General features: G+C 49.0%; 1 protein-coding gene across 1 annotated transcript in view; it reads left to right on the plus strand.

Moving 5' to 3' along the window:
• SLC36A1 (solute carrier family 36 member 1) overlaps window positions 1-7,042 on the plus strand; it is a 167,319-nt gene extending 160,277 nt beyond the window's left edge. The window contains exons 13-14 of the transcript XR_013827640.1: window positions 2,743-3,018; window positions 6,257-7,042. The gene's annotated coding sequence lies outside the window, so the exon portion shown is untranslated. The remainder of the gene's footprint in view (window positions 1-2,742; window positions 3,019-6,256) is intronic.
• Window positions 7,043-7,305: the final 263 nt, after the last annotated feature.

The following is a 7,305-nucleotide window of genomic DNA, read 5'->3' on the forward strand; positions in this document are numbered from 1 at the left end:
TGCATTTACACAAATAATACATGGTATATTTTCCTTCTAAAATAATAAAACGTTACATTTAAGGCTAAAGCCCTCTTTGCTGCCACCACCAATACCTTCTCCAAAGGCAAACAGTATAATCATTTACGTGTGTAATGTTTTGAGATACTTACATTGACACATAAATATACCAGTTGGGGAACTTCCCTGGTGGCGCAGTGGTTAAGAATCCACCTGCCAATGCAGGAGACACAGGTTCGAGCCCTGGTCCGGGAAGATCCCACGTGCCGCACAGCAACTAAGCCTGTGTGCCACAACTACTGAGCCTGCGCTCTAGAGCCCGCGAGCCACAACTACTGAACCTGCATGCCACTACTACTGAAGCCCACATGCCTAGAGCCCATGCTCCGCAACAAGAGAAGCCACCGCAATGAGAAAACAGCGCACCGCAACAAAAAGTAGCCCCTGCTCGCTGCAACTAGAGAAAGCCCATGTGCAGCAACAAAGACCCAACGCAGCCAAAAATAATTAATTAATTAAAAAAAAAATATATATATATATATATACATACCAGTAGGAAATATATAGCGTTTGGGTATTTTGCTTGTTTCAAGGGGGTGGGAATGGGGGTTGTTAAAGTAGTATGTTGTGTGTCCTTCTGCAACTTTTTTAGTCAGTGGTGTGTATTGGGGTCTTTTCGTGCAGTACACATAGCTCCACCTCACGCTTAGAGCTCATTCTGGGGCTCACTCAAGTTTGAGAACCTCTGAGCTAGATGAATTCTGACATCACATCTTATGAGTCTAATTTTAGCAAAAGGTAGGGGCAGGGAGAGCAGGATATTTCCAGCAATGAGGGAAGGTCCAGCCTAAATAGAGTGTCCTTGGCACTTGGAGCTGGACTTCATTGCTCAGATATCCCGTATCAAGAGTGTGGTACCCTGGGATCCAGCTAAGGTCCCCTACTTCCCTTCCCTTAGAACTCTCAGGGCCACTCCCTCCCTCCCTTGCCAGCCCCTGGTCATCCTGATGTCATCTGTGCAGGCAAGGCTGACTCAGGCTCTCCCTGCCACCCGGAAGGCAGCTCCCCATGGCTCTTGATGGAGGCTAACTGGTTTGACTTGGTGAAGCAGCCCAGGGTTTCCCAATACCTCCTCGCTGGGGACCTTCTAGCACATGCCGTCTGGCTCTGTGGGGGACCCAGGAGCTGTCTGGGTCTAGAGTAGTAATGTTTTCCTCACTGTCCTCAAGATTCTGTCACAGCTGTGGAACCATGAAGAAGCCCTTATCCTTCTCAGGGCTTCCCTCTCCCCATCTGTCCATAAGGTTGTACTCATTAATCTCTATGCCTGGCAAGAGCATCTAGCAAGAAAAATTATGCAAGATTTGTTGAATGAATAATAGTTGAAAAGCCCCTTCCAACTCCCAAGGAGTTCAGATTCCAGCCAACCAGTGTGAACAAAATGCATAGCGTGTGCATAGCCCTAGACTGAGAACTGAGGGGGATGGAACTCTGAAAGAGACATCGTCCTTGCCCTCGAGTTGCAGACAGCCCAGCTGGGGGTCCAGTCATCGAGTCAATCAGTATTTCCCTGGAGTCTAGCATGGGGAGGAATGGAGCCAGGTGGGGGCAGTCATGGAAGGACAAGGGGTCGGCTCACAAGTGATCAGGGAAGAGTGTGGGTTAGGAGACAGGCAAATGGAAATTGTGGTCACACAGACTAAGGATCCAGCAAAGAGGTCAGAGGAGAAAGCATTCAGAGGGAAAATGAGGTATGTGGAGAGTGAAAGCAGGAGATAGAGAGAGTGTGACACATGACAGACTTGATAAATATTTGCAATAAACAGATTGTTATAGATACCAAATTGCGTTAAATGGATAAATATAAATATATGAGTATATTAAATAGATGACAGAAATAAGCAGATGAAAGTAAGTTAGTCATGCATGGTTGGATGGACACGTGGATTGGTGGACACATGGATGGATGGGTGGATGGATGGATGGATGATGGACAAATGGATGAGCAAGCAGAGAGACAGACAGATAATCTTAGTCTAGGCTTGCTGGATGTAGGGTCCAATGTCCAAGTTTGGATTTGGGCCCTTCTGCTTACTGACTCTTATTGGCCATGTGACCATGAGAGTTTTGTGCTGAAAACAGGGATTATCAGTCCAACCTGTCACCTTCCCCAGGAAATTATAAGAATTGCTCAAATAATAGATGAGAGGGAGAACTGCATAAAGCTGCATGTAAGTGTCAGAGGATTGTGGTTATAATCAAATCTAAAGGACTTCTCGGTCCTAGATACACATAGAGGACGATGCAGAACTGGCACATGAAGAGACTGGTGGAGGAATAGATGTAGGAGCTGGAATGTATATTACACAGCTGTAGGACCTACTCTATCAAGTATCTGTGGAGCAAACTAAGGGCCTGATGTTTGGGGACTGCTTGAGGTCAGTGTCTGGCTTTACTCACTTTGTCTCACCATCCAAAGCATGCCACTCCTCCCGAAGAGAGCACCTTCTGCTGTGACGCTCAACTCTGCTTCCCTCTTCAGAATCACCTGGATTACTCAGCCTCAGGGTCAGTATCCAGAACCCACCAATATCAGAATCACTTGGATGCCCACTGACAAGTACAGATTCTGGGGTCCCACTTCCGTCCTCTACATCAGTGTCCTTTGATGTGCCCGGTGAGGATACCGGCTTGGTGCCTTGCACACAATGATTCTTCAGTAAATATCTGTTCATTTTGCAGCTGTTGCTGTTTGCCCAGGTTCACTGGTTGATATTGAGGATTGAGACTTGAACCCAGCTCTCCTGCTGCCTATTCCAGCTCCCTGCCAGTGCCTCCTGCAAGGAAGTGGCCCACATGACCTCTCCATGGCCCTAGGCTCTGAGATTGCAAACTCCTCAGCAGCTCTGAGACACAAGCCACTCCAACTGCCCGAGGATTTTGAACTAAGCCTTCTGGCTTTCACCAGGCTGCTGCTGGGATCCTTGAAAACCCAGGGATAAGGGAGGCCTAATGGAGGTAAGAGGTTCTTGCTTCTCCTCCCATCTGCCTGCTGCCCAGATGGGGGCCACGCTAATGTGCTGCTCAAGTCCCAGGGAAGGAGCCACGAGGGCATTGCAGGGGAGGTAGAGCTGCTAATTACCCACAGAAATCCCAAGTTGTTGAGAGCAGTTGTTCTCAGCCCTTGCTGCTCCCTGGAATCACCTGTGGAACTTTACAAAATATTGTTATGTGGGCCCACCCCAGAGATTCTGAATGTCTGCAAGCCTGGGCGTCGGACTGTTAAGTCTCAGTAGGTGACGCCAATGTGGAGCCAAGGCTGGGAAGCAATGCCTAGAGGTGTCCCTTACCCAGGGACTTGCTGTGTTTTCCAGCTGGAGTGCTAAGCATCGAATCCCCATCTCCAAGATGGAGTAAGTGAGACTCAGAAACGTCAGGCAACATGCCCCAGAGCGCATAGTGTGTTCCTTAAAAGCCACAGAAATCAACCTTGCCTAACTTACGCAGAAGGGGGATTTAATGCACAGTTATGAGCGACACAAAATGAGAGTGTAGGGTTCACAGTTAGACCTCCCAAAAGACAGGAGCCAGGAGTGGATGGGCAACCCACTCAGGCCGTCACCACCAAGAGGGTGCCCCTCCTGTCCGTGAGCTGGTCTTCTCAAGATCCAGATTGCTGCCGGTGGGTTGGGCTGGCTGAGCTTGGGTCCCTTGCAGGGCTGGGATGAGGGCGAGGCTGGTCCTGCACTTGTGTGACCCTGAGAGTGAGTGTCTCCTTACATTTTGCACCCTGGGGGCCTTAGACACCTGACTCCCCTCACCCTTGTGCTGGTCCTATACCTTGGCCCAGGGAGGAGGGTACCTCCTGTCCTTAGTGACAGCCCACTAAGACTGCATCAGATAGCCCCTGGATGCCTCCCCAAGGGATAAATGTGGCACTGTTACCAAAAGGAGAGGAATGGACGCTGAGTGGGTGAAAATACAGGTGCCCACTCCCAGGTTTAAGAGCAGAGCAATTAAAAATATGACTCTGGGGCTTCCCTGGTGGCGTAGTGGTTGGGAGTCCGCCTGCCGATGCAGGGGACTCAGGTTCGTGCCCCGGTCCGGTAAGATCCCACGTGCCGCAGAGCGGCTGGGCCCGTGAGCCATGGCCGCTGAGCCTGCGCGTCCGGAGCCTGTGCTCCGCAACGGGAGAGGCCACAGCAGTGAGAGGCCCGCGTACCACAAAAAAAAAAAAAAAAAAAAGACTGGAGTTGGATGAATCTGGATTTAAACCCAGGGTCTCCCCTTAATATCTACCTGACCTCGGACAAATCAGCCTACTTCTCTGACTGAGCCTCAGTGCAAAAGGATGCTAATAATGGTACCATCTGTTGACCTCTGTCTTCTGGCTCTTCATTCCATGCTCTTGCCCCTATGTTTGCTCTCAACTTTTCCAGTTGGGGCACCTAACTGCAAAGGAGAGAGGGCTTGGGCCCCTGAGGGCATGGGGGCAGAGTCTGAAATCACTCACAGCAAGCACATCTTTCCTTTGAGACACACATCAGCCAGACTGCCAGGAAGTCCACTTTGGGCACATACCCCAGGGAAGTGAGTGCTTACGTCAACAAAGAGACACACACAGGGACGGTCATAGCGATGTCATTCCTAGAATCCAGAAACTGGAAACAAGCCAAATGTTCAGTAACAGTAAAATCAGTAAACTAAGCCACAGTACATGAGCACAAAAAAATAGCAGACCACTGCTACACGTAGTAACGTGGATGAATCTCAGACAACACACTGAGAGAGGCAAGCCAGACCCCAAGCAGCATATGCTGTATGACTCCATGTACATGAAGTTCAGGAACAGGCCAGACGAATTCACTGAGCTGTACTTATTAAGATAAGTGAACTTTATTGTATGTAATGCCAATTTTTTAAAAATGTTTTAATTTTAAAAAAAGAAACAACACGTAACTTTTGCGATCTATCCAAATACGTTTGCACTTTAACAATGATTTCCTCCAGCATGTTTCAGGAAAGTGGACTCTTCAGGAGTATAGGCCTTGTTTATCCAGTGGACTCCAGTCCCCTCTCCTTGGAGGCACACTCCCAGGATAAGAAGCTTTCCCCCTCACTCCAGTTTGAATGATCTCCATAAACATCCAAAGCCAAGAGTCACAAACTAATGGTTCCTGAGCCACAGTCACCCCTCCTCACATTCTTTTTAACCCACTCTAGGTTTTCTTCATTTTTATCAATGAGTTGTTTTAAATCCAGGCTTCTCTTGAAATTTTGGTTGATCTGAAAAATGGGCGTGTTGGCAGCAGGTGCCGCAGATTTTAGATGGGACACAAGTATGTGAGTTCCCCTAGTCCCTCCCGGCTTGCCTCACTCATCCCCTAGGTCTCCCTGGCCTCTGCTAGCATTTGAGTGTGTGCCCTGCTAGCTGTGTGCCCTGCTACCTTGGATTTGAACCGCCACTGCTCTCCTATCCAACTCCTTCCCTGGCTTCTAGGTCCCTCCTCCAGAAAGCCCCCCAGATAGGCCACCTAACACTGTCCTCTCCCTTCTAGGTCAAGGGCAAGTAAACTATGGCCCATGGGCCGGTGCAGCCCATTGCACTGCCCGCAAGCTAAGAATGGGTGTTAGATTTGTAAATAATTGAAAAAAATCAAATCAAGCATAATATTTTGTGATATGTGAAAATTAAAAGAAATTCAGACCTCAGTGTCCTTACCTAGTTTTATGGGAACACAGCCGTGCTCACTCATCTAGGTACCATCTATGGCTGCTCTCATGATACAATGGCAGAGTTGAGGAGTTACATCAGAGACAGTATGGCCCACAGAGCCTAAAATATCAATATTTACTGTCCAGCTCTTTGCAGAAAAAGTGTGCCAGCCCGTGCTCTAGGTCCCCCCAGTCCACGGGATTGTTGCTGTATCACCTTTACAGGCTGTGCTGTTTCGATAAGGAGATAATTTGCCCTGTCTGTACTCTTTAATGAGACAGTGTCATATGCCACCTTTGTACCACTCCTTCCACAGTCTTACCTCCGGTGGGGCAGATAGTTCTCTGCCTTAGGGCTTGGGAGAGGAGAGAGCCTGAACCCCCGGAAATGGATTTGGGAAGACTCTGGGGAGGACATCCAAGCTAAGACACCAAAGGAGACAAAGACCTGGATACCTACTTCCTCTTTTAACTGCCCATGCTTACAGGAACCCTAGAACCCTAAGTCTCTAGGCCTGGCAGGAACTTCTTTTTTTGGCAGGAACTTCTGAGAGACTTCCATCCATCCATCCATCTATCCATCCACTCACCCAACACTGCTAGCTCCCCTGTATGTTTAGTACTGTGCTAGGTTAGACTAGAAACGAAAACTTGGTCTCTGCCCCCAAGGAACATAGAGCTTAGTGGGTGAGACAGATGTTTAGAGACAAGATTGTACTTCAGTGTGAAAATCATTATAGAGAGATGTGAGCACACAGCTGAAAGAGATGCTAACTCTAATTCTTTAATTTTGCAATTGAAGAAAAGGAGGTTAACCAGAGAGGCTAGGAAACTTGCCCAAGGTCCCACTGCAAGTTAGTGATGGACGTGGAACTAGAATCCTTTCCCAACTCCCACTTCTTTGCCCTTTGCTCTCCCATTCCTTCCTCCCGTCCTTCACTTAACACGTATTGTGGAGCCCCTACCAGGTGCCAATCACTGCTCTAGGTGCTGGGCCTGCAGTAAGTGAGTGAGAGAGACACGTTTCCTGCCTGCCGGAGCTTCCACTGCGGGAGAAGACAGAATTAACACATCAGCAAATCAATCAATTGGATGATGGGAGCTAACTGTGAGCTCTCAAGAAAATAAAGCAGAGGAAGGGCCTTGGCATCACGGCGGTGGGATGGCCGGCAAAGGCCTCTCTGAACAGATGACCCCTGAGGGGGCCCAGAGTGATGAGAAGCCAGCCACACAGGTCAGAGAGGAACATTCCAGGCGGAAGGAAAAGCGGCAGCCAGGCCTTCTTCTGTGCTTCGTCCAAGACTCAACTCCTTCCTCCACTCGGAACAGGAGAGCCGTATGCTGGAAGGTAGCTTGAGACTATTTATTGCTTGGGGTTTTGCTCTGGTTTTTGCTTGTTTGGTGCCATTTGCTGTGCTAGCTGGAAGCGCCAGGAGAGGAAGTGGCGGGGCGGGTCGGGGGTGGGGGGTTGCCGTGAATTGAAGGGGAAGGTGGTTGGGAGGAAATTCCGATGGAGATGTGAAAAAACGAGAGGGTTTCTCTCTGCGTACGCAACTGACAGTAAATGAGACCCTGTAAGATGCTAGTCAG

Source organism: Stenella coeruleoalba (assembly GCF_951394435.1).
Source record: "Stenella coeruleoalba genome assembly, chromosome: 3".
Classification (NCBI taxonomy): domain Eukaryota; kingdom Metazoa; phylum Chordata; class Mammalia; order Artiodactyla; family Delphinidae; genus Stenella; species Stenella coeruleoalba.